This window comes from Pezoporus flaviventris, unplaced genomic scaffold (genome assembly GCF_033815535.1).
Source record: "Pezoporus flaviventris isolate CSIRO_AGI_PZ_B2104156 unplaced genomic scaffold, CSIRO_AGI_Pfla_v1 ptg000005l, whole genome shotgun sequence".
NCBI classification, from domain to species: Eukaryota; Metazoa; Chordata; class Aves; order Psittaciformes; family Psittacidae; genus Pezoporus; species Pezoporus flaviventris.
Genome location: NW_026892553.1, coordinates 9,238,218 through 9,261,229, shown reverse-complemented (window position 1 = coordinate 9,261,229; position 23,012 = coordinate 9,238,218).

Here is a 23,012-nt window from a genome sequence, read left to right as displayed (position 1 = left end):
AAAATAAACCTAATGGACTTTAAGGATTTTATACAATATTTATGCTTTTATAACATAAAGACATTTGTGATTATGATATACAGAGAGTCTGTGGATGATTTCCTCTCCCACAAGTTGTGATAAGGTTTTTGCATTAAAAAAACTTATGAGACGTGATTTTACTCCAGAAACTATAAGGGTTTTGTTACCATCTAGTTGCTTTTATTCACTAAGACTTTCACTCTGCTAAAAGGTCAAATGCCACGTCTGTGGGTGACTTCTTTCCGTATACACTGACATTCCGCAACAGTGGATGTTAGCTGACTAATTCCACAAAATAAATCTGTACTGCTAATGCTGCTCACAATGTCATTTGTGTCACCACCATTGCTTTCTGCTGCAGTGCCAGCAGCAAAGGGCATGCTGTGACTGTGATGGTTTGTTGGCCCAAGGTCTGGTATCACAGTGTTTGAAAATTAGTGAACAGAATTTATTACTGGAAATGATTTAATCCTGAGAGAGAGCTTCTGATTCATGCACTCCGATGTGGTAGCCAGGCATACCAGCGTAACCCACAGTAGTCAGCACAGATGCTGCTGCCAGCAGCAGATCGTGGTTCTATCATCCCACTTGTTTCTTCTGCTTTAAAGTGAGAGAAATCATGACTGTGGCTTGGGGCCAGTTTCTGCTCTGACTCCCCTCATTCCTCATGTATTTGCCTCTGCTTTTCCTTCTGCAAATGTTTTCAATTTTTACCTCTAATTTTACAAAAGCATGGCTGTCCACACACTTCTTAATATGATACTGCCAGACTCAGGTGCAGAGATGTTAAGGTTTGTCTCAGTGCCTGAGCTGCTGTAATAAAAATGGGTACTCAAATGATGAGATGTATCTCTGTGCCTTATTTGTCATCCCTGTTTCCTTTTGCTGAAATTGGTTAAACCTGTATAGTTTAATATGGTAGGATGTGGCCTACTGTCTCTTTTTAAAGTATACTTACTGAAAATAAGTGAAAATATTCCGCTTATCTGATAAGCAGTTAAGGGTTGGTACAGTGCGAGCATCAGGACCTGAAGATGGCCTATTAATCCTGTGGTTATCTTGCAATTCAAGTGAAGTGATGTTAGAGGGTTTATTTTATTTCCTCCCGTAAATATTTTAGTAAATTTTCCTGTCTAATCCAAACAAGTGATGTGGTATTGACATCTTGTTTAGGTGTGCGTGACTGGGGAGCTTTCATTGATCAGAAATGAACCAGTACAGCCTGTAGAGATTGCTACTTCCAGTATCAGTTTTCCAAGTTGCCTCTCATTCTTAACAATCTCAGAAGACATCCCCATGTTTTAGGGATTACTCCTCTGGATCACTTTCATCAGACCTGTAATAAAGTTGCCATTATGGCTGATTGGTCAGTTCAGCAATTCAGTAAGACTTTGTCCATCTTTTCAAGATAGATTCAAGAAAGCAAGGTAGATCCTGTGAGCTGTAGACCTTGTGTCGTGTGTCTGTTTGGTTCATAGGAGCACAAGCAGCACTGAGGATTTGGGATAGTCCATCTCGGAACTAGAAAGCCTGTCTGCTCTGGAAAAATTGAGAAAAAGCAGTTGTTAATGCATTATCCAGCCATTGTGAATGATCAAAGTTTACAGTGATTCAAGGGAGACTTCAAAAGTTGCTACAAATCCTACAAAATAAAAAGATAACTATGAGTCTTAATCTGACCACTTCTAGAAGTCACTCACCATTCTTCTAAATGAATAGCAGCAACGCTATAATATTATATGTTGTGATTTTTTTAAGTTTGATTACAGTTATTTAAGGATGTGAAGTTTTAAGTAGATTGCAACATTTTCTTTCTGCATAGGCAGGGATTGTGAGGCTTAATCTTGCATTTTGCTCATACTCAATCTCTGTATGAGACTCTATATGAGAGACTAACACTAGGAACTTATGCACGAGTTTACACTGATACTTTTTAATTGTTTTGAGTAGTAGGTCTGAGTCTGTTTAAGGTGAGTATGACAGTGTAATTTTTCACATGCATTGCGACCCATAATTGGTTTTGTTTTAAAGAAACGAACAGGCAGTGATGTGTATGTTCTTAGTTTTGCTTAAGAGAGGGAATTAGTGTGTGCATATCTGAAATAGAGCAGGTTCTGTCAACTTGCAGTAATATACTGTCCTACCTACCTACTTAAGAGAAATTCTTTTTAAGGTCTGACTCTTTTCTGGGTAAGAACTTTGTAGGCTTAATGCAGCTCTCCCACATGCATCAATTGAACGGGGGTGATGTGTGAATTAATTAAAAATAAATCTTGTTCTATATTTTATTTTTAATCCTGTATTTTAGCGTCAGTTCATACCCATTGTAAAGTCCTTGTCTTCATCAGTTTCAATGAGAGGATTATTAGTGATGTTACCTTTCTAAGCAGCATATATATTGTGGTTTTTTTTATTTTATGGGACTATAAAGTTATATATATTATTCTTTTATGGATACTTTAGCAAAGTAAAATGATGTGGAATAAAACAGTTTTGTAATGAAATAAAATAGCTCCTTCAGCATTTTGAATGCTAGATTTGTGGTCTTCATTTAAAGGTTTTAGCTTCATTAAAATATTCATCCCACGTTGATTTACACTCTGTACCCCTCCCTTGCCTCCCTGCATCTGAGCCTGAAAACAAAAAAGCAACTAGAGTTCAAGGAATCAATCTGGAGGTTGGTCCTACTGTGTTCTTCTGTCTAGGTATTAGTAATGTCCCTTGCATCCTTCTAGACTCTTCTACACTATTCTCCTTACTGCTCTTGTCAAGGCATATAAGTTTTATTCTTTACTTTGCATTATTCTCCATTTCAAATTCAGTGAGCTTGTATCTACATGTCACGAGTCATAAAGACGTTACTTCAGTCTGTCTTTCTGCCCTCTGCCGCTTCCCCTTAGGTATGCAGTTTTCTTAACTTTGTAATTGAAGCATTTTGGGGGTATAATTTGAAGCATCTCTTACTCATTCTGCTTACTATTTGACATGTAAGGAGGAATAGCCCCCTGTTCCCCCCCGTGTAGTCCCCCCGTGTTGTCAGCCTTCCTTTCTCTGTGAGATTGTCCCTGTTATTTTTGTACCATGCTTTACTGGTGATAGCTGAGTTTATATTTGGTAAGACTTCAACTTCTTGTGTATTGTTGTGACTGTATTTTGCTGTGATGAGGTGAAGCTCCCACAACAAAATCTACAGTATTCAGCTTGTTATGATTTTTTTACTAGGTTTTCCCAGCAAGTAAAGTACTGTCTCTTTCTGGCTGGAATGACTATTTTTAGATTTAGTTGTTTTCAGCATGGTTTTAGAGCACATTTTTGTGCATGTGCAAGAAAAATGGGTAAATTCAATTTCAGAGACCACAGTTGAGATCCAGACACTCCCCCATGGAAGCTGATTTAGAATTGGTCAGAAAGGCAGGTGCTTCATGCATCTGTTCACTTATACTGGTGGGAAGACTTGTGATAAAAACAGTTTTACATCAAAACTAATTAAGTGGCAAAGACGTATAGCAATAGAAAAATGTATTAAATTATGTACTTTGAATCTATTTTCTCAGTCTGGTTTTGAGTCATGAAACTTGTCTTAAATACGAATTGGTGCTCGGATGATTCTTTTTACAGAAGTTCTGCTTAAAATAGAAATGAGTGGGTCGGCATTTTTTACAGAATATGATTTCTTCCTCTCTCCCTCCTCCTTCCACCCTGTTCAACAAAAGTAAGCCCACGGGACAACCCCAAGTTTCTACTTTTTGTTTTATTATATAAAAAGATGGAAGCTTATCAAATACCTATGGGAATGCCTAATAACTGTGCTAATAATGGCATTATTTTACATGACAACTTGTCAAACTTACTACCTAGGTTAGCGGACATGGGTAAATTGATATGTCTTCAACCAGCCCTTCCATTGTCACCTCCACTGGATGCAGACACACCTCAGCTGTGGCATATGGCAGAGCTCTGTTCAGCGTAGTATGGTTTTTAGTTTTTGTAGACAATTCAGTTTTTATTTTTGTTTAATCTGCAGTATTTGACTTGATCCCTTCACGTGGTTAGAGTGAGTAATAATGCCCAGCAGCCAGAAAGATCTCAGTCCTGCATTACCTCCATCTCTGTTTTGAGAATTCCTTTAGCAGGTGATTTCAAAAGGGATCATTCATTTCCAAAGCATTATATTTTATGTGTTTTTTGCTTTTTTATCTTGGCATAAATGCTTGAGCCCTTCACCCTCCCCCCCCCTCCCCCGTTTTACACCATGTCTTTTACATGTATTCAATTGACTGAAACTTAAGCTTTCATTGTCTTAACTGAGAATGTGATACACCTGGGCACTACTGGAAATGTTCTTACTCTCCTGTCACTCCTTATCTAAATAACAAGGAAGCACAGTCATTTCTTTCTTACTGTGGTGCTGCAAGGGTTATGATTTACTGCTTGTAAATTTCTTGGAAGGTAAAAAAGCCCCACCTTCTATTGATCCTTCCATTTTAAAGCTCTGTAAACTATAGAAGAATGGTAAATTAGTGCATAATGTTATCACTGGGATTTTTACAGGAAGACGTAGATACCCCCATGAGGAAATGGTTCCTTTCAGAGTGTTAGTGGTAATAACACAGCTTTTTGCGTTCAAATAGCTATCACAAGTATTGCCACTTATGAGGAACAAATAGGAAAGTATAGAAGTAAACATTAGTGATGCCTTTTCTGTCAGGTCTGTTTGGCGAGATGCCATCCATAAAGATCAAAGTAAATCCTTACTCTTGAGTATGTCTGCTACTCACTGTACGCTCAATGCTGTACACACACAATTTGTGCATTGCCTCCTCTTTAGATGGGAAAGCATTCAGGTCTCACAACACAGTGTTGCTGTTGGAAATCTTGGTGGTAAAGGAAAACTTTTCTTAAACTTTCTTAAATGCAGAAAATGTGTTTTCTAGTGTTTTGACATACATCAGAACAACAAGGACTACCAGCATTTCCAGTAAATGAGGAAATGCATTCCAAGGGGTGAATGATAGCAAAGATGCAAGGACCCCCAGCGGGGTCTGGCACAAGTATCTCATTCATATCATTTAGACAACCTCCTTGTTCAAATTGAAACCCAGAAGCATTCCACCATTTTTGGGTTATGATGGCACCTACACTGACTTCTGGGAAGTCTGCCCTCCCGCTGCATAATCCTTCAAGACCAGAGAAAGGCAACATTGGTTCAGCTTTTGTTACCTCTGGATTTCTTTCTTTGGTAGTAAATAACTTCTTTAACTGTGTATCTGAAAATAGAATAAGTGCTCTAAATGAAATTTTGGTATTTTTAAAATCAAAATTTTGGTTAAATCATTGAGGCTAATTCTTTGAAGGTTTTGGTAAATATTAGCTGCATACTACAAGGCATCCTTAAGTCCTTTTTCACCAGAATTTAAAATCATCTTACAGAAATCTCTGGGCCCTTGAAGCAGCAATGTAGCAGCCCATTTTCAGTTTTGTCCTACTTCCTATATATGTTAGCAACACCAAGCAAGTCCCATGACTGGTTTTTGCAGTAATTTTCCAGGATGTCTCCATTGTTGCAAAAAAGTTTGCAAATTTTCTAATCCCTTTATAGCACAGGACTGCAAGGTACAACACAAACTGGGCAATGACTGCTTGGCAGCTGCTTCAGCCTTGGAAATTTAATCTCTCTCATTGATACATTGGTTTTTCATATGAAGTCTGAATAAGAGCCTAACTAGTTGTGTGTCTGAATGTAGTTGCAACCTACTTATACTGCTAGGCTTTCCTGCATCTGTAGTCCACAGCTATTGTAGCTAAATCATGTAAAGACCAACACACTGAAATATTCAAAACTTGCCACATATGAAGTATGTTCTGTAGGAAATCCTATTAAATACTGAGCTGCTAGAAGACATCTCTTAAATTTAATGACGCAGTGTTGTTTTTCTTCTCTCTCCACAGTAGCTTTTAAGGGCTGTCACTACTATAGCAAGTTGTTGACTTTGCTACATGACAGGTGTTTTTTTTTTTTCTACATTAATCACATGGCTCTTGAAGGCACAAACCATGGATGATGGAGAAAAGCTGAAAGTGATAAGTCTGCATGTTGTGCAGGGTATAACCATTGTAACATCTAAACTTTCTAAGCTGCACTTGAATTTGGTTTAACGTGTGAAATACAGATTTAGGAGAAAATTGAAGTTTTGGGGAAACCTGATCCCAGATGTTAAGCGGGATTATAAATTCATGGTTGTTCCCAACAGGGAAATAAATAGCAGGACTTGTGGTTGACTTGCAATTCACTTGGTGAATTAGATAAAGGCATGGCAATAACTGTTATTTGTGATGTCTGGCTGTAGGAAGACTACTGGTGACAGTGGGCTGGTTTTGACTGGATCAAGGATAAGCAACAGCTAGAACAGTCTAAAAATCCATTAAATGCTATTGCAATATAAAGCAGTATAAAAATTCCTTTCTGGGGTAACGAAAAATTCTATATGCATCCAATATCAGTTTTTAAGTTCTTTCTTGGATCTTGTTATCTTTTTGTTGGCTTTGTGAACAAGGTGTCTACAGAGCATCCTCATGATAGGCTCTAGGCTGTGATCAGTTACCCTACTGACTTTCTTTGATAATTAACTGATTTAATCTCCTCCCCAGCATCACAGAATCATTTAGGTTGGAAAAGGCCTTTAAGATCACTAATTTCAGCTGTTAACCTAGCACTGCCTTGCCAAGAGTAGAGAGGAATCAGTAAGGTCTTTCCTATGTAGTATTTCCATATTTTTGAACATACTCATTGCTCTTCCAGAGCCTTCAGCCACTCTTGAGTGGTTTTTTTTGCCTTGTAATAACAGTCTTAACATCATAATTTTCTGTTTCAGTGATTGTCATAAACAAGAGCTGTGAAGACAGGCTTAAAAAATAATGCAACAAAGATGATATTCTAAGGAAAATGTTAAGACACTAGAATGTCAGTGATTTGGTAATAGTCAGGTAGGAGTGCACTCCTACTAACAACTTAGTAACGGTATTGTATTACCTGACTGTTGACTTTGTATTGGATTGTTGGGGTTTTCTTTAAAATGATAATACTTCATCTCACTGAATTACATGGGTTAAATTTTTTAACATTTGCATGGTGCTGCAAGTATCAGACATTCTATTAATTCTAGGAGTTATGATTATTATCATGGCTCTTCTATTCTTAATTAGGGGATTTGCAACATGAATAAATAATTCCAGCACATGCAAAGACTTCTGTGATGGCAGCAAAACAAGCACTTTGCATTTAGCATGCAAACAACATGCAAATGGACTTCAGGGTAGTGTTTTAATCTTTGACATTTAACTAAATTACAGTTACTACTCCATAGCATAGAGAGAAGACTTAATTTAGAAACTGAGTCCCTGTGACTCCAGGTGAGACAGTTTGTAATTCACTGATCCTCAAACAAGGAAAATGATCCCACTGTGGTAAGGGATTTAGCTGGTTATATGTGGCTGAACATTTGTAGTTTTTTGTCTTACAACCATTGCTGAGATTGGAATGCGGCTGAGTTAGTCTTGCTGCTATATTTAGTATTTTTTTTCAGCATTTGGGACATCAGTTCAGTATCTGTAATGCTCTGCAGTGCACAGAAGCAGCTCAGGAAACTGACAGCCAACAGGCTTTGAAATTGTGGTGTGGGAAGGCATGCATTTTAATATAGCTAAGAAGTTTACAGCCATCTTTTCAGGGCAGTTAGCTGGTAAATGAGGTTCTATTACTGTATTTACTTACATGCACAAGTAAATAAAGATCTACGCACCCTTGATGGCATTTAAATATAAAATTATGAATTAGTTTATCCAACACCCACTTCAATAACAATGGTTAGGCAAGGAGAAAAAGAACATTAACTTCGTGCAACCTTTTTTTCATTACCTTAATCATCTTTCTGCACCTTAAAATGCAGGAGGTGTAAATGAGGCTTCAACTGGAACAAAAGTATCTCCTCAGGAAAATTATAGGCCAGTTCAGATGTGTGCTTGTGCTTAAATATGCCACTTGAGACGTGGAGTAGCTGATGTTGCTTCAGTTTCCATATAAGTTGGCTGTAGTTACATACGTGTATAAAGTGGTGTATTGGCTTTATCTCAAAGTCACAATTATACTGATGATTTCAGAAGACACAGTAGATAATCTTCCAGCCTCCTGCAGACACAAAGAAAGCTGCTTTCTACACTGCTCCTTCTTGATCATTTAGTAGCAGCTGGGAATCCAGTGCTCAGAACAAAAAGCTGCTGCTCAAGGGAAAGTGCATCATCCTTACTCTGTTTCCTGTGTTGCATATGCCTTTTTGTGAAGCCTTCTAATGCCTCCTTGAACAAAGAGATGTGGTATGTTCAATTCTGCAGAATATTAAAGAGATTCCCATCATCTCTCTTGAGAATGTTGCTGTCAAAAGTTGAACCATCAGATATGAGAGTGAGAAACAAATGTGCTAGTCATGGAGCTGTTGTTACTTTTCAATAGCCTCATCTTTAAACCTGGCTTGAAAAGGGAGGGGCCAATCTCTGTCCCACACAAGTGACTATGAATCATCAACCCTTATGGCCTACTTGCTGGATGAATGTATTTTACCACCTAAGTGGATCTATTCATCAGCTTCCGGGTACATGTTGGATCTGGCTGTCCATAAGCTAGATGAGATGCTGCTCTTCCAATCTGCAGGGTGTTGACATTTCCATTCCGAATTGAGAAGAAACAGATCTACGTTTTTTCATGACAGTGACTGAAAAAGTTGTGCTTTAAAATAGAAGAAAACCTGGGTAAGCAATTTGCAATCTCTAACCAAGCAGAGATTTGAATCTAGATTCCTCTTGTCCTAGGTAATAGATCCAGTGACAAACCTATTGGTTATTGTAGTTGTTTGGGTTTTTTTTCCCTCTCCATGTTTTAACCTGTTTGCTGGCAGACAGACTTTCTTACAAAAAAAAAACCAATTCCATCAAAACTAGCATGTGTCTGTGAAAAGTCTATTTCTTATTGATTCTGTGATAAAAACCCTTCTTACTTTATTAAGTTCCCAAGCTGTTCCACTTGGTTTTGCTTTACAAGTACAGGCATAACAAAAAACAAAATTAGCTCCAGCCCAGTTGTTGACAAGACAGATGATGGTGTCTTTTGCTTAGAAAACTAGACCTGGAGGTTTCTTTCTCCTTTTGAAGATGGTGGCCTTTTTTCTTTCAATTAATGGTACACATCATCCCTTTAATCACTAATTTTTGAATGAGAGAAGTAAGGTTAGAGAGTGAATGGGCCAAAAGCAGAACTGCAGTGCAATGAAGTGCTTACTTTTGTCTCTTCTTTCTCCTATTCCTCCCTGTGCATGCTGCAATTAGGGCAGGAAATGTCTGGTCCAGCTGTCATGGAGGAATTATTTGTAAGTACAGTTTTGAAAATGAATATATTATGCTTTTTATAGCTACTGTCAACAACTACCAGGACAGAACAACTTGTGCAGCTAGCATGGGAATCCAGTGTCAAAGCTCAGTTTAAGAAACATTCTGCTTTCTTGGGCAACTGTCAGAGGTAACAACTGCATTTGGCCTTGATTTAATCCTGCCTTTCCAAATTCACAGAGAAACAACTGTCTGGTTGGAACACAGGTGGAGAAGAGAGATGGGGATGAGTAAATAGAAAAGCAGCAAAAAAAACAGCAGCACTGTGAGTTGTGTGCATGATGCTGTCATGAGAGGCAGCATGCTCCACTGTGGGGCTTTTCAGCTCTGATAGGCTGACATTACTTCTCAATCCAGTTGAGAGGACAGTTTGGTAGAAAACGGTTTTCTTGACCCTTGAGATTCTCGAGACTTCAAACGCTTTTGTTTGCTCTGAAAGGGAAATATGAGACATTTCAGCCTCAAAGAGCAAAGCCAAACAAGTAGAAAGAGTATAAATAAAATTATACCCAAGTGACTGGGGCACTTAGTGAAGATGTATAAATGCATTTTATCATCTCTCTTAATATTTTAGCTAAAATTACTAGATTTTTGGTGTGGGAGAGAAGAAAGATAGGGTACTAACTTTTTAAGTGTTGTGGTAACTTTTGATTAGAACAAATTAATTATCTCTACGAAGTATTTGGTTAAGAGGTCAGAACACATAAATAGCATATACAGGATTATTATTAATCTAGATACATGCTTTTTCCATAGTAAATGAGAATAAGATATAATGTGTTATCTTATTTTCAAACAAGATTCTCCAGCTGAGCAAGGTTGGAACTGCTAGCCTTTGGGGTGGGCTGGCAGACTGAGGCTAGAAGCTGTGTGGCATGGATTCTTTTCTTAGTGTAGTCAGAGCCCTTTGTGTGCTGGTAGCCTTACCAGCGCATTTGCCAGATATATTACATGTATATTGTCAGCACTGGCTTCATAATGAATAAATTTCAATTGATAAAAATGGGTCCAAGAGGCAAAGATGATAGACAATTTTATTAAATATAGCCGATAACAGAAAGTTTTTCATCTGCTAGAAGGCAGGCAAATTACTATCATAGGTGATGTGTGAGGAGATTGACAATATACCACTTCAGAATGGGAAAGGCAGGAAAATAGCCAAAATTACCATTACAGAACAAACTTGTTATGTAGTCATGTCATGCTTCCTCTCTGACCCATGGATTTTCAAAAAGAGAATCATTACTTTTATCATGGATTTGTCTGACCTACAGTTCATACTAGAAAGGCAGCTCATTAGATTGTTAGCAGTATGTGCTCAAAGCATGGGAAAAATATTGTCAAAAGCACTTCACCTGCCTGCCCTCTCCTTTGAAGTATGTCAGGAACTTAACTTCCATTCTAAAAGTAATTATCCTTTTATTATCCTTAAATAATAGCTATCACCATACTAAAGCTTTTCTATTAATTTCTCTTCCTTTATGCACTGGACATTTTTGTTAAAAATACTTTTCATAAGTAGATGCTTAATATATCCTAAACCGAGATATATCCTGCCAAAGTACTAAGTAAATATTCTTCACTATGAGGGTGGTGAGGTGCTGGCACAGGTTGGCTAAAGAAGCTGTGGATGCCCCATCCGTGGCAGTGTTCAAGGCCAGGTTGGACCTAACCTATGAATGGTATGTTTCTTCTTATTCTGGTTTACTGCAAACATCTAGTGGTTACTGCAACGTTTAGCATCCAACACTAGTTCTTACTTGTGTTTTAATCCCTGGTTCTTTCACAGCTGTGTTGTACTGTAAGTACAATTGTTGTTGGTATATATGCTAAGTTGTGGCTGCCATGCAAGGCTAATTAATTTTCTTATCTAGAAATAAAGACAGTCTTGTGACTTAAAAGTAACTTAATGAGCAAGTGTACTAAGACTGCTTTCAACCCAGGGTTTAGCCGTGGGTGAAGCAATTAACTATTCATCTGCATATTCTTCATGATCATACTGCCTTTGGTCTTGTTGCTGTTCCTATGGCTTTGAGGTGCCCTGGTGATGGGTGGAAACTGTTGTGCTGTATAAAGAAAAAAGAGATAATCCCTGCTCCAAGGAGATTAAAAACGTGTTCACAAAATGAGAGATATCAAATGATTATGGCAGGTAGCAAGTACAGAATAGAATAAGGCGCTAGCGGAAAGCACAGTAGGCAGTGGCTTCCATAACTGTGGTCCCAGCTATCCTCAGTTGTCTGTTAGCTTCACATCAGACATTTTACAATAGCCTGTAAAAGAATGATCTACTGAGGACATTCACAAAATTCACATTCACAAACAATGTCCACTGTAGCAGAAAAGCATATGGATTTAGTTTCAGATCGTTATTGCAATGTAAATAATAAATAAGGAGCAATTAATCCATTCATATTCGACTGTGGGAAGAAAGATGAAGTAGATGATTACTTACAGTCATTAGCATTGTGCATTATCTATTAAGGCAATATTCAGCTTCCCATTTTCATCAATGTGTATGTGTAAAAGCATCTGTGTTAATACTGACAAGTGAAGTAATAACTGTAGTTGTACGCTGTCATATTAGCTAGCCAGAGAGACTGCTTCTCTGTCTGGTATGTAGTGTGCCATATGGACATGCTGAGTCTTTTTCACATTAGTGCAGTTGCTATATTATCTAGGCAGAGGTGCATTGGCTACAGGTTATAGATAGCCAAGCTTATCAAGTAGAATCATAGAATCATAGAATCATTAGGGTTGGAAAGGACCTTAAGATCGTCTAGTTCCAACCCCCCTGCCGTGGGCAGGGACACCTTACGCTAAATCATATCACCTAAGGCTTCATCCAACCTGGTCTTGAAAGTACAGACATTTGTATTCAGAAATCTTTCTCATTTCATTTTTTGCCCCTCATTTTTGAGTTGTATGACCCTTCAGCTCTGGTCTAGCAAGCTCACAAATTTGTTCTTGGATTTTGGTAAAAATAAGGTGATGAGGGAAAGACTGTGGACATTGTCTGTTTGAACTTAAGCATTTAACAACATCTCCCACAGCATTCTCGTGGATAAATTGGCTATTTATGGCCTGGATAGGTGGATTCTTTGCTTGGTTAAAGATGGGGTGTATGGCCGAGCCCAAAGACTGGTGGTAAATGGTATCATATCTCGTGAGTGACCAGTCGCTAGTGGTGTCCCTCAGGGACTGGTGTTGGGGCCAGTGCTGTTTAGTATCTTGATTGATGATGTGGAAGATCATCATATTGTCATACCTGTAAATATTTTGCATGGATCTAACGCTTTTTAGTCTAGCCTTGTTTCATTTTCCTCTGTCCAGCTCTGTGATAATTTGTGTGAAGCAGATGTTACTTGGCTATCAATGTTTGACTTTCAAGTTAGATGCTCTTTATCTGTCACTATATATTGATTATATGAAAAACATCTCAACTTTCTGCACAATAAGCTGTATCAAAATTGTTGCAAGTAGCAGTGATAGTACATTCTGCTGTCTTAGGCGTTGCTTGGTGTTCTTCCAGGTTTTATCTCCTGTATGTGCTGTTTGCATTTATCATGCTTTTTATGCGCTGTTTGGTATACTGCTTCTCCAGCCAGCGGCCAAACTTTCAGCTGGATGAATCAGCACAGACTTCAAACACAAGTATTTTGGCACCATTTCCTTTCATAAGTTCCAATTCCAGGAGTGAATTGCTATTTTAAGATGAGCATGGTAACATTCTTGAATTTTACATCTGGACCGACCATTACCAAACAAAAGCTTTGGTAGGGAGAACTGCTAGTTATGATTTCAGACCTGATAGTTATGATTTAACTTTCTTCATTAGCAGCAAACACGGTTGAGAGAAGGCTCTCTTCTGAGTAGTATAATGTTGTCTGCAGTATTTTTTCGGACTGGTTGTTATAAGAGTACAGTATGCCTGGCTGCACTGCTGCTTTCCTTCTCTTCATTCCAAGGCGCAGCATGCTGTGTCTATTTCTCATAGTTTATGTACCTAACAGTGAGCATGGAATCTAAACCTAAGGTTTAATTAAAGGTAACAGTGCATGTAATCTCCATTCTAGGAACGGACAGCTGCTGTATCTCACACAAGGATGAAACTCATACCTGCTCAACTTGGTGCAGCCCCAAAGCACTGCAGAAGTCTCTGTGGTGCCAATAATGGAAGAGCTGCACTTAATTTGTGCTGCTTCTGGGCTAATATATTCATTCAGGCATCTCTGCAATGCACTTGCAAGTGTTTCTGCTTCTCAGCTTGATGCGTATTTGTCTGGGTGTGTCTGTGCGCAGCATGCACACAAGTCATGTTTTCCCTGCAGAGAACAGTTACTTGGAATTCCTGAAGGGCAGCTGTTGTCTCTTAAACATTGCTTTTGCTAAGAGTAGTGGTAACAGATTGTAGTGTTGGGTCCTGTTCTATCAGGCAATTAAAGATGATGAAGATTATGAGATTCATGAGTTCATTTAATCAATTATTTCAATAATTTAGAAAAAAATCCACCTTAAAAAAAAAACAAACCAAACAATGAGTTTGGTAGTCTTTTAGCCACAGATATTTTAAAATTATTTAAGTTCTTATCCAAGAGTTTGGTTTCATTACTTTTTCACTGCTCTCATCCTCTCCGCAAGAAGTCTGTTGGAAATGAATCCTCCCAGCATACTGTTCAGTAACTTCCCTTAGTAAACATCATTCTTTAAAAGCAAAGCAGACACCGAGTTTTGTTTCAGTTGCTACAATTCCAGTCTCTATTGGAATTCTTAACATTTGTAATCAGATATTCTAATAGGAATGACTGGCTTTAGTTTGTACATTCCCACACTATAATACATTCCTGAGAAGATGTAGAGTCATAAAATGGTTTGGGTAGGAAGCGACCTTAAAGATAATTTATTTCCAGCCTCCTGCCTTATCCAGGTACACCTTCCACTAGACCAGGTTGCTCAAACCCTGTTCAGCCTGGCCTTGAACACTGCCAGGGATGGGGCAGCCACAGTTTCTCTGGGCACCCTGTGCCAGCGCCTCAGCACCCTCACAGGGAGGAGTTTCTTCCTTGTATCTAATCTAAATCTACCCTCTTTCAGTTTAAAGCCATTAACCCTTGTCTGTCACTAAATGTCCTTGTGAAAAGTCCCTCTCTGGATTTCTTGTCAGCCCCTTTAGGCACTGGGAGTTGCTCTAAGGTCTCCCTGGAGCCTTCTCTCCTTCAGGCTGAACAAGCCCAGCTCTCTGAGCCTGCTTTTATAAGATAATAGCTTCCTGATGAAATGAGCTTTGTCACTTCGTCGTAATTTTAAATGGGAATATAAAAGGAATGATGAGGCAGGTTCTTTGTCACAATTCCAACAGACGAATGAGCTGGTTGTAGTTCCAACATATGTGTGAACTTCCATGGCTGAAATAAGTTTGTCAGGGTGTTTGTACCTGAACTGGAACCAGCCACACTGCTTCAGTTTTGCTAGTGTAGGCTCTTTCAGGCAATCTAGTGCTGAATGGTATTGCTCTGTGTACTGGTGATGGACAAACTACAGCAAATGCCATGCTCTTTGCATACCTAATTGTTTGAGAGTAACTGAAGCACAAATTTGCTACCACTGATCTATTGAAGCCATGATTGCATCTTTTAGAAGCTGCGTCAGCTGAAGAGGAGGTTGCTCAGCTTGCTTGTCTTCCTCTCACCCTGGCTCTCATAGGTCAGGGCGCTTCGCTCAGCTGCGTGCTGCCGTGTGAGCAGTATCAGGGGAATAAGCAAGTGAATGGAGAGCTGTGCTAGGAGAGGTGGTGTTGCCAATCCAGCACCTCCTGAGCGCTCTTAAACGAGTATGCAGGAGCTTTAGGGAAGCAGCACAGGCTGGAGGTAGATGGCTGTTGCCCATCTTCGTACCTCCAGTGAAAGATAGTTTAGTATGTCCTACTGCCCTCTTTTTAAAGTGTGCTTATTCCATGACACTCAGTCCTATGCAGGGCCTTTGCTTAGTTTACATTTTGTGTAACTGTCCTTGCAATAGTACTCTCCGATCTTGGAGGGCACACGTGGCCAGGCTTATCACTGGTATCCTTTTTACATGTATTAGAAAGATTTATCTGAAACTCACTTTGGAGATAGCTCTGTGCTGTCTGATTTTACAAAACAAGGGGACCCTTATTCACCTGCATTAAGAGAAAAACATAATTCTGAACACTCCCATTATTCAGAATGAGAGAAGCCTGACATAAATGGATATTTTATACTGTAACTTGAGTGAATCCTAAGGACAAACTTTTTGTTACGTATGCATTTTTCTAAAGCTTTGTGCAATGTCTTTGTCTTTGATTCCCTCTCCTCCATCTCTACAGAAAAAATATGAGCACCTTGGTATCAACTGTAAATCAGCATTATCAATGAGATTAAGGTAGATACTGGATTTAGAATTTGTAGACTGAAGTAATAAATGATCATTTGTGTTATTTTCATATGGATTAAGCAATATTTTGGGTTTCAATAGGTTTTGAATAAGGCTTCTTTTTACTACAGTGGGAAGGAAAACAGCAGCTTGCAATGAACAAGCATATTCTTGTCTGTGTCTTGGGAAGAAAAGGCAATGAAATGGTCAGATTTTTTAATTGTGTTGTGTGATGAAGTATGCATCAGGAACAAGATGTTTATAAATAAATTTTCCTTGAAAATTAAAAGCAACAGCTGAATTAAGGGGCAAGAGTTCAAATTTTAGTTAACATTCTGAAGGAGATCAGTGTTGAGCAGCCAGTTAAGCCAGTTTATTCCATTAGTTCAGTCTTCTGTTGCTTGACAATGCAAATGACAAGTTGCTGCTTTAGTCTGTATGAAAAAGAGTTCTGTTTTTGTTTCCAACTATGATTTTGAAAAGAGAAAATGTAAATTTATGAACTTCATGATTATTTAACTATTTTTTCTTATACATTTTTAATAGTGCCTTTCATCCCAGATAAATGGTGGTAATACCTGTGTTCTAGTTTCTTGTAGAATTTGATGGAGATACTTAAAATAGGTCACTGTTTGCACAGTCTCATATGGATTCTGCCTGGATTACAGTGAGGTAAATATAAAAAAAATACTGTATTTTTTAACAGCATCACCACAAGGCTTGAAATACCTAAAACAGAATGAAAGCTTGTTAGAGAGTTCTGATATGATGAAGAGCTTGTTTATAAATCTTTTGCCTCTGGAAAGCCGTGGAAAAAGGCTCAAAAAAGACAAATAATTTTGTCTGGTGCAACAGCTAAGATATGTCACTTACCACCTTTGTGAATTATCCAAGTGAAGATAAAAGCATTCACTGATATGCTTCCAACTTACAAATAGTTTTAAAGGACTCCAGGACTGAGAACCCAGTCATCACTGAGTTGAAAGAAACCCCAAAGCAATTCCGCAGTCTTTTCAAACTGCAGTCTATATTGTTTTCTCAGCAAACACTGCATCCCAGTCATAACTGGATGGACTTCCCAAGGAGTATTTTTTTACATCTAAAATAGTACTTATGTGAAATACTGGTAAGGAACTTGGTGTTCTTGTAATCTTGGATGTGTCAAGAGGTCTCTTTTCCTCATATTGAATACATAGTGCTGCAAAGTGGGTATATATATATATATGTACATTAATTCATCTCTGTTTTAATGTTTTGCTTTGACATTAAAATTTCATACTTTTCATACAACTTTAATAAGTGTTTTTTTTTAAGTGAATGCTTGCAAAGCTTCATGAGAAAAAAGTCCAAATACGAATGCTGACTGGGCATTTCATTTGCCTCTCTTCCTGTGATGCAGGCCCATGCTTACTGTTTCAGGCTCAGTTGCCTATCCTGATATTCTGACTCATAACTAGCAGTCCAGTAGCTGCTGTCAGCTCTGGTGGCTGACTGGGGACCAGTGGGTGTCAGTTCCAGGATCAGCAGCTGGACAGACCATCTGCAAAAACTCAGTAAAGTACTCAAAAAAAAATTGGCTATAATTTCCATTGGGTATTTTGTCCAAGCAGGATCAGAATGTTTCTCCAGGTGTTTATGTAGTTCTGCGCAAGTGAATTTAGGGATATTCCTTTCTAAGTGAAATCAGGATGAGGAAGCTTTGGAAAGCAACAGTCATATATATGTCTGTATATATATATATATATATTACTTTTTTCTGTGGCAATAAAACTGGAATCTAGTGGAAATAGGTATTTTTTCTGTTATTATTTAAAACCATGCAACACTGATATGAATTATTGATTATGGCAAACCGAGTTAACAATTATTTTTTTTCTGTACCAAACCATGTGTAGCGAGGCGCACTAATGCAAAGAAAAAATATGGATGTTTACTGAAACAAAAGTACAGTAAAAGCAAGCTAATGGCTATGTCAAAATATGTTAATACCAGGATTTCAAAGTCCTGTATGAAAGTTTAAAATGTCGGTATGGCCTAATCTTTGTATTTCACCTTCTCACAGGCCTTCGTACATGCTTCTGAAGTGTGACTCGGGGGCACACACAGTCCTTTTGGGTTGCCTCCTGTACTTGACAATTACTCTTGTGAGCAGTAGAACAAGACCTGGTTCCCTGTAGCTTTGTGTTTCCTGGTTAAGTAATCTCATGTCTAATACTTTGGAAACTTTGAAGCTTTTCTTTCATGTGGGGCATTCATAATTTCTCTCTTTCATGTCAGTTTACTAGAGCTTAATACTTCATCTGAGATAATACTTCAGACTTTCCCTTGTGGAGACATGTAGTCCAATTATTCTCTGCAGCACCTCTGTTTTGATATTGTTTGGAGCTTAATATTTTCCAAGACCATATCTTTCTGTCAAACTTTCAGCCAGTACTGAAAATTATGAGCATGTACTCAGACACCCACAAGACAACACCACTTTCATTACTTATGGAAAGAGAGGAAAAATCTGCACTGACACTATTCTGTTATATATATCTGTTACATAAAATTTATGCTATTGTCAACATAAAATTGTGCTCTCAGTTATTGTTCAATTCAATTTTAAGTACTTGAATTCAATAGCTATACTATGCTTCTGTTTAATGTGTCTTTGCCATTGGGACATTGAGGCAATTGGCTATTCTGGCAATGGGAGCAGCTGGTATTGTTTAAGAAAGTGAACCATGTCAGAAGGATGATCTTAGCAGCAGTATGTTTCCCCTACTTGTATTTTATCTTTTCCCAAGCTGAACCTAGTTCTGGTTTTCAACCATGTTTCTTTCCTAATCAGTTCCTTTTGCCTCAAATGTTTCTGAAGAGGCAAACTCCAATTTTTCTACAGACAAAATAAATGCAAAGTGGCTCTTGGGACACCCACCTAATAAATATATGAAGTGGCCAAATAGATTTCTTGTTCAGTGTCCTTCATCAACTGGCTGTACTGTTATTACTCACTGTTTGCTTCTCTTATCTGTGCTGCATTCAAGACAAGTCATCTTAGATTTATATTTTCAAGTAACATTTTGTGACAAGCTCTATGAAGTGTGCTCCAGAAGTACAGATACAATTGCATTCATTGCTTTGTCTGTTACACTGAATTTTCTTACTCTGTTTTTAAGGAGGAGAAAGTCATCCTTCTGGGTACGACTTCACATTCATCGGCTGAACCCATGAACTGGATTTTGCATGCTACAGCTTTTCTTTTTGCTGCTGCCCTGTTTCATCTTTCTGAAAAACATGCAGTAAGGATCAGGGACAACTGTGCATCATCATTACTCTAAATGTCATTTGGAATTAATGGCAGACAAGTGCAGTGCACATGTAACTATACATTACTGTTACAATGCCCTATGGGCCATGAAAAGCATCACAAAGGCAGATGTTCTAGGAAAAGAAAAGAGAACGCTTAACTAATTTAAAAGTTAAATTAAAATCTGTTATGTTTTTTTTCTGAGTGACAAATAGTGAACATAGTCTCAGATTTTGCAGCATACTCCAAGCCTGTGAAAAATACTGAAATGAGGTTGCACGTATGACTGAGGAGGGTTGTCCAAGTTAAGACAGACAGTCTGGTAGCCCTTTAAGTTCCTGTGCCTTGCAGCATCACAGGAGTTCAGGAAAAGCTCCAGCTTTTTGGTATCTTGCTCCAGGGATTAGTCCTGGACTGACAGGGATTTAGCCTTTTCAGTGCATTGACTGCTTGGCTGTCAGGGACTTCTCTGCTCCTTTCACTCTCTGAAATAATTCATAATTTCCATCAGGTTGTTCACAAGGCTGTGGGCTGTACTGGAATTTCAGGTTCTTCATCTCTCCTGCAGATCATGAAGTAGAAGAGAGATTTCTGTGATCTGAAAGTTAATGTCTTAATCTGTTTGAGGTGTAAACAAATGAGGCACTGGAATTGAATGCTTTTGGTTTTCCTTTTTTAAACGGAAAAATGGTTCAGTCTTTTTACAAAGTTGTAAAGAAGTATGAAAGTTATGTTAACAAGAGAGAAGTAGTTTGCTTTAGTAAGAAGTTTGGGGAACAGAGTTGATCTACATTTCTGACATATCATGAGTGGGAAGCAGTGTCTGTGGCTATTGCTTCAAACTGCAAAGGTGAGATGGAAATGGCTGATTATATCCTCAGGTCTTAATTCCTTTCCCTGATGTGGGAAAACTTTGGCGTTTAGCTTCTTTTCATAATGAAATTAAGTGCATGTTATTCTCTGCAGTGTGAATATGACTGTCTCTATTCTAATAACTCTGTGACCTGTTGGCAGACTTCTTGTAAGCCTTGTAAGGTGTTGAATGCTCTTAAAGATATTAAATACCCACAAGTCATACAAAATTAGTTGACTAGAAGAGGATGACTTCTCTTTTTCAATTGAGTAATGTGATAGCCCATTTGTCAGTGAGTCTAGAAATTGTCTTTGAGAGGGAGACTGCAGTGTGAGATCACACAGTTTACTGGGGTTCAGAAAATCTAAATGGAAGAGAGACACAGTGTACACCTCAGCTTTTGGAAAAGTCTGTGTATCAGTAGAGATCAGAAACCTAACCCTGAAAACCTCCTGACTCTTCAAGACAACTACTCTAGAACTCAATTCCATTATTGGGTTTGTAGATAAATGATACGTGTACTCATATAAGGGACCATAAAAGGTCTTTTCACTGTGTTCACCCTTCACAAATTTTTGAAGGCAGTGGTGTAAGCTCCCTAAGCAGTTTGGGATGGTGTTTGCCAGACCCAGATACTTTGAAAACTTTACATAGAACATGATTGAGTAGAACTATACCTGTTTCCTTTCATGTGTAACAGATAATTTATTTCTGATGAGGGGAGGTAAGTATCAGGAGGCATATTAAGAAATACAAACTTAAAATGTGGGTTTTCAATGGAAAAAGGTAACTATGAGAATTGTCAAGTTAAGCTAACTGATCCTTGAGGCTTTAATTTATTTCCCTCCCCTTTTTTATAATTGGAGATGGTTTAGTCAGCTTCTCTAAAGACAGAGAGCTTAAGACTCTTAGGATATGTCAGACTCTCCAGACTATAAAGGCAAATCTAGTCTGATTGAGGTAGCGAGGCATTCAAGGATTCATAATGCCTGGGATTGTTTAAGTCTCATCCAAAAGTCTGGAGTTGCGCAGATGTGAAACATAGCAAATGGAGATCTCAAACTTCAGACCAGATCATTTTGCTCTTAGTGGAGGTATTTAGGTTCTGCTGAAGCCTTAATGGGAATAACTGATACTCATTTTGCTTCCCTTTGTAGAGAGCTGCTAGTATCAGCAAGTTAAAATCCCTTGCACCCTCCAAACTTAAGTGAGCTCTAGTCTTCACTTGAGTGATGAAGAAGTTAAGATTTTTAAATTTTCCTATGGATAGCCATTTATGCTGACACTGAGAAGTCAAATAGTGTGCCACAGCATGTAGCATATATTCTGAATTGGCAGAATGAAATATGCATGGTGCTTCATCTGATTATAAAGTGAAAATTTCAAGTTTAAACTCAGATCAGGGTGTAAAAGGAATTACGTTTAATGTAAAGGTGAGATATAAGAAGCATAATAATTCTGAGTGAATTCCATGTTTGACTTATATATATAACCGGTGATTTATACAGCAGACATTTTGCACTCAAATTTTTTTTACTTAAAACATGGAAACACTTCTGTCAATACTGTGTCATGAGAGTCATTTTGGTCTTATACACCAGGGAGCACTGAATGAAGTTTTAAGCAAAATTAGCTATAATGCATGCAAGGCATCCATTTATTAATACATTATCTATTGCAAATAAAATTACATTTTTGGGATACTGAGCTGATAATATTTAAAAGCCTCCTTAACAGGACTGAAAATTCTCCAATGCTCTTCACTTGTATCATAGTGCCTTGCAATTCAGTCAGGAGGCTGGCAGAGGAAGTGTAAGTGATCATGGAGGTAGTGATCATCATGAAAACTGGTATTGACTTTTTCCCTAGCAAAGGTGTGTGAGTGATGGGTAATTGGTAAATTAGCCCTTAACAGCTTTTGCTTCTTGTGAAGATCATGCAGTTGTAATACCTGCTGTTGCCATTAAGTCAGCAAAATCATGGAAAAGCAACAGGCTACTAAAATTAAAACATTCTGTAACTTTTTGAGAATCAATTCCAGTTTTATGTTTAAAGTGAAGTAGGAAGAACATTTGCAGAAGGGAAATGGACTTCTCAAAACCAAAATTCTGTTTCCTGTTCAGACAAATCATGATATTGAGGAGCTTTATTTAAAATGAGAGTCTGAATGGAAGCTGAAAAGTGCTAGGAGCATTCAGGTCAGATAATAGCACACTGGTGTTATCAGTAACAGAAAGCTGGTGCTGTATCTCAAAACTGGGCTTAGATTTCACTGGGAAAGCTAGGAGCATTTTAAGTCTTTTTCTCTTGCCCACAGTGCTGGCAGCTTGCAGGGTCCCTGGCTGCTCCCCAGCAGTACTGCTCCTCTGAAGCTGCAGAGGTATTTTGGCACTGCACAGTCCTCAGGCCAAAAGAAAGGGGTTTTCCTTGGCTGCAATCCCATGCTGTGGGCCCACCTGCTGCTCCTGGTGTGGTGTGAAGGCAGGAGAGCATGGCAAGGGTGTCTGTGCAGACCCCTCTCCTTTTTCTCCAAAGGCACTGTGCCTGCTGGAAGCAAGCCAGGCTTGAAGAGAAACAGATGGAGTTTAGAAGCAATCTCTGGGAAGGAAGCTATTGCAAACAGCTCTTGGTCTACCAGAAACTTAAACTGCAAGTTTTCCTGCAAAAGGTTTAGCTTTGGTGGAAAGTAAAGCAAAACAAACAAAAAAGTCTTCTTCCACTTGGAAGTTACTTGGTTTGAGATCCATCAATAATTGTTGTAAAACGATCATGCTGCTGGTCTGGAGAAGATCCTTTTTTTTATGTACTGGCTGCTAAAACATCATCTGCTACATGGTCACCTGAGGATCTCCTACCTTTCTTTGAAACATCTAGTATTAGTTACAGTCAGGAGCAGCATACTAGAAGCAGCAGCACAGAGCTGTGAGATGTAGTTTAGCTGCTCTTCAATTTCACCAAATGAATAGCTGTGTCTGCAATTTGGCTAATGAGCAACACAAGGCAAAGAATGCCCTCGCC